Source organism: Chlorocebus sabaeus, chromosome X, assembly GCF_047675955.1.
Source record: "Chlorocebus sabaeus isolate Y175 chromosome X, mChlSab1.0.hap1, whole genome shotgun sequence".
Lineage (NCBI taxonomy): Eukaryota > Metazoa > Chordata > Mammalia > Primates > Cercopithecidae > Chlorocebus > Chlorocebus sabaeus.
Window position 1 is genome coordinate 122815965 of NC_132933.1, and position 6813 is coordinate 122822777.

General features: G+C 37.2%; 1 pseudogene; it reads left to right on the top strand.

The window, feature by feature from the left end:
• Positions 1-5369: 5369 nt before the first annotated feature.
• LOC119619984 (phosphatidylinositol-glycan biosynthesis class F protein-like) lies at positions 5370-6091 on the top strand (annotated as a pseudogene).
• Positions 6092-6813: the final 722 nt, after the last annotated feature.

Genomic DNA, 6813 nt, shown 5'->3' on the forward strand with positions numbered 1-6813 from the left:
TGTTACACTTTAAGATAAAAGAATGTCTGCACATATCTAAAATATCCACATGCTTTTTACAAACAAAATTTTAATCATTGTTAGGACAATGTCCAATCACTTTGATTTCACAGGGATACGTATGTCTTCACTGCAGTCTCGTGAGCAGACAGTGGCTTCCTGCGGGGCAGTTCAGACAAGAGACAGCAGTCCTGTCCTTTTTATCCTCGGAAATTGTCAGAGACTTTTAAAGTGTAGTTTACAGACATATAAAGGAGAGAAAGGAAATAAATTCAAAGTCAAATAATACACCTAATGCTTTCACTTTTTAAAAAATTTCTTTCTATAATCTGTACAGATGCCTTGGACCAAGGGAAATTATTTCTTTTCTGTTTTGCTGGAATAATCCTAAAAGGTGATATTTCACTAGATTAAATAAGAACACGTAACTGTTTAAAGCTATTCGTAAACCCTTTTCAACAACCACAAAGGCATACCTCATCCAGACAAACACGATTTTCTATGTCTTGCAAGATTTTGAAGATTATAGGTCTATTTGAAATTTTCTTATGAACATTTGAACAACCAGCCTTTATTTTTAAAAAATTTATTTAGCATTGTTTACAATTTAACAATTTAATATTTTTTTAAAGAAAATAATTTACTTCATCCATCAGGCCTCTCATATACATCTTTACTATTTTATTTTCTGTTCTCTCTGTTTTCTGTAATCTTCTGAAAAGATTTTAAAAACTAAAACACAACACTAACTTGAAATCTCCAATTTGATTTTTTTTTTTAGGTGCTCTCCTTATTATTATTATTATACTTTAAGCTCTAGGGTACATGTGCACAACGTGCAGGTTTGTTACATATGTATACATGTGCCATGTTGGTGTGCTGCACCCATTAACTCGTCATTTACATTAGGTATATCTCCTAATGCTATCCCTCCCCCCACCCCCTCCCCACAATAGGACCTGGTGTGTGATGTTCCCCTTCCTGTGTCCAAGTGATCTCATTGTTCAGTTCCCACCTATGAGTGAGAACATGCGGTGTTTGGTTTTCTGTTCTTGCGATAGTTTGCTGAGAATGATGCTTTCCAGCTGCATCCACGTCCCTACAAAGGACACAAACTCATCCTTTTTTATGGCTGCATAGTATTCCATGGTGTATATGTGCCACATTTTCTTAATCCAGTCTGTCACTGATGGACATTTGGGTTGATTCCAAGTCTTTGCTATTGTGAATAGTGCCACAATAAACATATGTGTGCATGTGTCTTTATAGTAGTAAGACTTATAATCCTTTGGGTATATACCCAGTAATGGGATGGCAAATTTGAAATTTTTAATTTTTTTTTAGAAGCAGTGTATTAGTCTGTTCTCACGCTGCTAATAAAGACATACCTGAGACTCTGAGGAAAAAATTTATAAAGGAAAGAGGTTTAATTGACTCACAGTTCCACATGGCTGGGGAGGCCTCACAGTCGTGGCAGAAGGCAACTGAGGAGCAAAGTCACATCCTACATGGCAGCAGGCAAGAGAGTGTGTGCAGGGGAACTGCCCTTCATAAAACCATCAGATCTCATGAGACTTACTCACTATCACGAGAACAGCATGGGAAAGACCCGCCTCTCATGATTCAATTACCTGCCACCAGGTCCCTCCCACAACACGTGGGAATTGTGGGAGCTACAATTCAAGATGGGATTTGGGTGAGGACACAGCCACACCACATCAGACAGGGTCTCACTCTGTTGCCCAGGCTGGAGTGCAGTAGTGCAATCATGACTCACTGCTGCCTTGAATTTTTGGCTCAAGGATTCTCCCACCTCAGCATCCCAAGTGCTGGTACTACAGGCACACACCACCATGCCTCGTTAATTTTTTCAAAAATTATTTTTTGCAGAGATGGGGGTCTCACTATGTTACCCAAGCCGGTCTCAAACTCCTGGCCTTGAGTGATCCTCCTGCCTCAGCCTCCCAAAGCACTGGAATTGCATGTGCGAGCCACCATGCCCAACACAAACGACGTCAGCTTAGCAGTAATAATCTTTCCCAAAAAACCACTTTTAAAAACAATGTGCACTTTGGGAGACTGAGGTGGGTGGATCACGAGATCGGGAGATCGAGACCATCCTGGCCAACATGGTGAAACCCCGTCTCTACTAAAAATACAAAAGTTGGCTGCGCGTGATGCCTATAATCCCAGCTACTCAGGAGACTGAGACGAGAGAATCGCTTGAACCCGAGAGGTGGAGGTTGCAGTGAGCCAAAATCGCGCCACTGCACCCCAGCCTGGCAACAGAGCTAGACTCCGTCGCAAAAAAAAAAAAAAAAAAAAAAAAAACTGATTTTTTTTTAACTGCATTTACCAGTGCAGTGCCTGACAAATACACTTTTGTCTCATGCCATTCATTCATATTTTTACCCTGCCTGAAAGTACTCTTGAATGTTATTGCTTCACAGATTTATTTCTGCACCCCTGAAATAATATGGTGCTTATCATACTATATTATAAGTAATTGTTTGACTGGCCATTTTTCTTCTAAATAATGAACTTACTGAAGTTAGGGACAATGTCTTACTCATCACTGTAAACAGATCCTGAATCACAGAACCTTTGACACAATGAAGCGTTCCCAAGCATTTGTTAAATAAATGGATATTTCCTAATAAAATGCATACACGATTCTTGCTGCCTTTTTAATGAATTCTCCCATCTCTCTTAAGATGGGAAAAAAGCCCCATTCCTTCCTACCCATCTTAGAAATTCTGTGATTCTTTTGAAGTTTTCTTTGAAAAGTCCTTGCTAATATTTTTCCTGTAAAGAAAAAAGACGACAAGAAAAGATGTCACTTTTCTGGAACATTGAAAATAGTGAAGGGCTGATTTAACTATAGTTTCCTACATCTTTAGTCTCGTACTGTAGCTTTCTATAAGCAGACGAGCTATAAAAAAATGCGAGAGAGAAACTGTATGAGACCTGATGTTTTAAAACCGCTTTCTGAGGAAGATGCATCACCGTTACTCACATCACAGGAGTATTAATCATATTACTCTGAGGAGCCATGAAGTCTAAGCAATTATCTTGAAAGCCACTGCATGCTATGAGAAAATATATTACCGAGGGAGTTACATTCAACTGGAAGTTAGGAAGCTAAGGCGGTAATACTCACCCACCCCCATCTTCCCACATATCTCCCACTCTCTTCACTCTACCTTTTGACTCCACGGTGGAAACCAGAAGTAGTGAGTGGAAAGTAGGTTTTTAAAAACAGCTAGCAAAAATTAACATCCTCTTAACGAGATCTACCAAAAAAATATGATTCACTGTTTCCCATCAACTTTGAGTTCAGTATATTTGGGTTCTCAAGAGAAATAGAACCAATCGAATGCGTAAAGAGAGAAAAAATTATTTTAAGAAATTGGCTCACACGATTATGGATGCTGGCAAGTCCAAAATCCGCAGGGAAAGCCACAAAAATAAAGACCTGAAGAAAAGTCGATGTTGCAGTTCGAGTTCAAAGGCTGCCTGCTGATGGAATTCTCTACCTTTTGTTCTATTCCAGCCTTCAGCTGATTGGATGAAGCCCACTCACATTATGGAGGGCAATCTGCTTTACTCAAAGTGCACCAATTTTAATGTTAATCTCATCCAAAGAACATCTCCAAAATATCCAGAATAATGTTTGACCAGCTATCTGGTCACTATGGCCTACCTAGCAAAATTGATACATAAAATTAACCATCACACCACATAATATTTATTGTGTCTTTGACCTCTGACTCTTCTCCCCTGTAAGTATGTGCATACTCCTGGCATGCTGAAATCACAGACCGACATGCAGTTGGTCTAAGCAGACCCGTAAGATATTTGATTTGCAAGACTATACTAAGCTGACCTGATGCCTCTGGTTCTGCAATTTATAATTCTGTTCACTTGTTCTATTTACAAAATAAAATTTCATGTTAGTTCAGACCCCTACCTTCTTCCATTTGCAATAAAAAATAGAATAACGAATTGTACACAAAAATATTGAAGAACAAAAATCATTGGATTAGATAATCTCTAAGATTCCTCAAAGACCTAGAATTCTATGAGGGAGATAGAAAATATAAAGCTACACTTGTCTTTCTCTAAAATCTGTGTTTGGAGATATTAGTTCTCGTGATGGTGCTTGGAAATTGACTGTGCTTGTGGAGGTGGGGCAGTGGGCAGGTAGAGATGGGGAGAAGGCAAAAACAAAGTCAAAATAGAGATTTCCAGGGGTTTGGAGGCAAGGAGGGAGGTTGGAAGGCTGGAATACAGGGAAATTTTAGGTCAGTGAAACTGTTTTTTATGATACTCTAATGTCTGATATATTATATTATGCATTTTTCAAAACCCATACAAATGTATGTATCACACAGTGAACTCTAATGTAGCCTATGGACAAAGTTTATCATAATGTATCAATACTGGTTCATCAAGTGTAACAAATATACCACATTAATACAAGATATTAATAGTAGAAAAAACCGGAAGGAGGGAAGAGGCTGTATATGGGAACCTTCCATATTTTGCTAAGTTTTTCTGTCAATCTAAATCTGCTCTAATAAATGAAATCTAAAATTTTTTAAATTAGGAATTATTTAAATGATCTGAAGCAGAGAAATAGTTAAATGATATATAGCTACAAGATGGAATATTATGCAATAATACCAAAATGATGTTTATGGTAAAAAAAAAAAAAAAAAAATCATCTCCAGCCTAACCCTGAAGGAACGCATTCAGGAAGAAGAAGGGGACAGCATCTACAACTAACTTCTCTGTAAGGAGATCTACTCATTCAAAAGAGAAAATAGTCTAAGCGAAGAACTAATCAAGTGATTCTTGCCGTTGTCCAATTAGAGGTGAACTTGTGTCAGTGAATTGGAAATAATTGAACAGATCTAAATATTGTGAAGGTAGAGTGGACCAGAGTTGGTGATAAATTAGATTTGACAGAAATGTATCAGTCTATCTATAGATAAATGATACATAGATAGATAAATAGATAGGTAGATGATGGATAGATAGATAGATAGATAGATCACCAAGAAAGAAAGAGATGTAAACTGAAGTTATTCCTATCTCAGTTCCTGAAAGAGAGGTTGGAAATCAAGAGTTCTGTTTTAACAGCATAATTGTGAGCTGCCTATGAGGCTCTGATGTAGGAATTTCAAATATACTTACAAAATCATATAAAATTAAATGATAATGTGACTTACTTTATAGGTTTCTTGGATGCATTAAATACAACACATAGAAAGGTCAGGGCAGGGAGTCATACCTGATGTCAGAAGGCCTCAGTGTCCTTTTCCTTTTGCAGGTGGGAGAGTCAGATAGCCACCGAAGAAAACACAATGAAAGACACTGATATCAAGAGACTATTGTATAATCATCTTTTATGCGTATTTTCAATTAGCCTGATCATCTTCATTCCATCATTCTTTTTGGAGAACTTCTTAATATTGGAAGCACACTTAATACGGTTGTGCATCTGTTGTGTTTTTCTAACTGCTGTCAATCCAGTATTATATTTAGTAGCAAAACCAAATGCATCCTCTAAAAGAAGTTTATCATCACACAAGGTGACTGGATTTTTGAAATGCTGTATTAATTTCTTATGTCTTGTTTCTTGCATGTAATTCATGTAATTTTTGTTCTATATGGAGTGCCACCATTAGAGTTGAAGATGGAAACATTTTTAGTTGTGGTTATTTTGTCTGCTTTTACTACTCTACCAAGTTTATTTTTGTTAGGACCAAATCTCAAAGCATGGATAAGAGTTTTCACTGGAAAGGGAGTTATATTCACTTGGGAGAATAGTGTCCAGATCACTACAATTTCTAGTTTTGTGGCAACATGTCTTGGAGTACTTTCTATACCACTGGATTGGAAAAGACCATGGCAGATAAGGAAACTAACACGTACAGGATATGTAACATCCTCAAGGTCAGTGAGTTCGTACATATGGCCCATCTCCTCCTATATGCTTGGAGCAAACTTTGGCAACACGGCTGACCTTGTTATTTCACCACTCTGGATACACTGGAATAAAAAGCAACTTACATATAACAATTAATTGGAACAAAGGTAGAAGATATTTCTTTGTGCAGATACCATATAAAGACTATGAAGAAATATATATAGTCAAAACCACACAGTTCCATTTACAGCATTGTTTTTTTTAATGTTATAATTGAAAAAAAAACTTAAAAATGTATTTGCAACATGATATAATTGTAGCTTTTTCAACTATGAAACCCCTTAAGAAATTGTACTTTCTTGTTTAAGTAAAGTATCAATAATAGGAAAAAAAAAATGCAACACCTAAATTGTATAGAATAATACCTGGTAAACACCATACAGTCAATAACATTAGCTATTAACATCACAAAAAGTGTGTGGTTTTTTTTTTTAATTTTTCAGTATGGAGACAGAGACATAGTAAAAGCAAGGTTAGCAGAGCAATGGAGGCAGAATGCAGGTCGGAGCGAATTCAAGGGTGATTGCTCTATTGATAAAACTGTTCTCATAGCGTTCGAACACGTTCAGTGACAAGAAGACACTCATTGCCACCAGAAGCCACAATCCAATTGGATATGTTTATACATGTAACAACAATCTGGTCCCCACATTTATCATCCCGTTGATGACTGTACTTGGATTTTCAGTTTTTCACTGGTCTTCTCAAATCTAATTGTGAGAGGGTTCCTCTTTGTGCTGAGCCAGAATCTGTCTTCCAAGACCTTCAATTCAGCTGCACTCTGTCATCTGGGGCCAAAGTACTATATTATTCTAAAC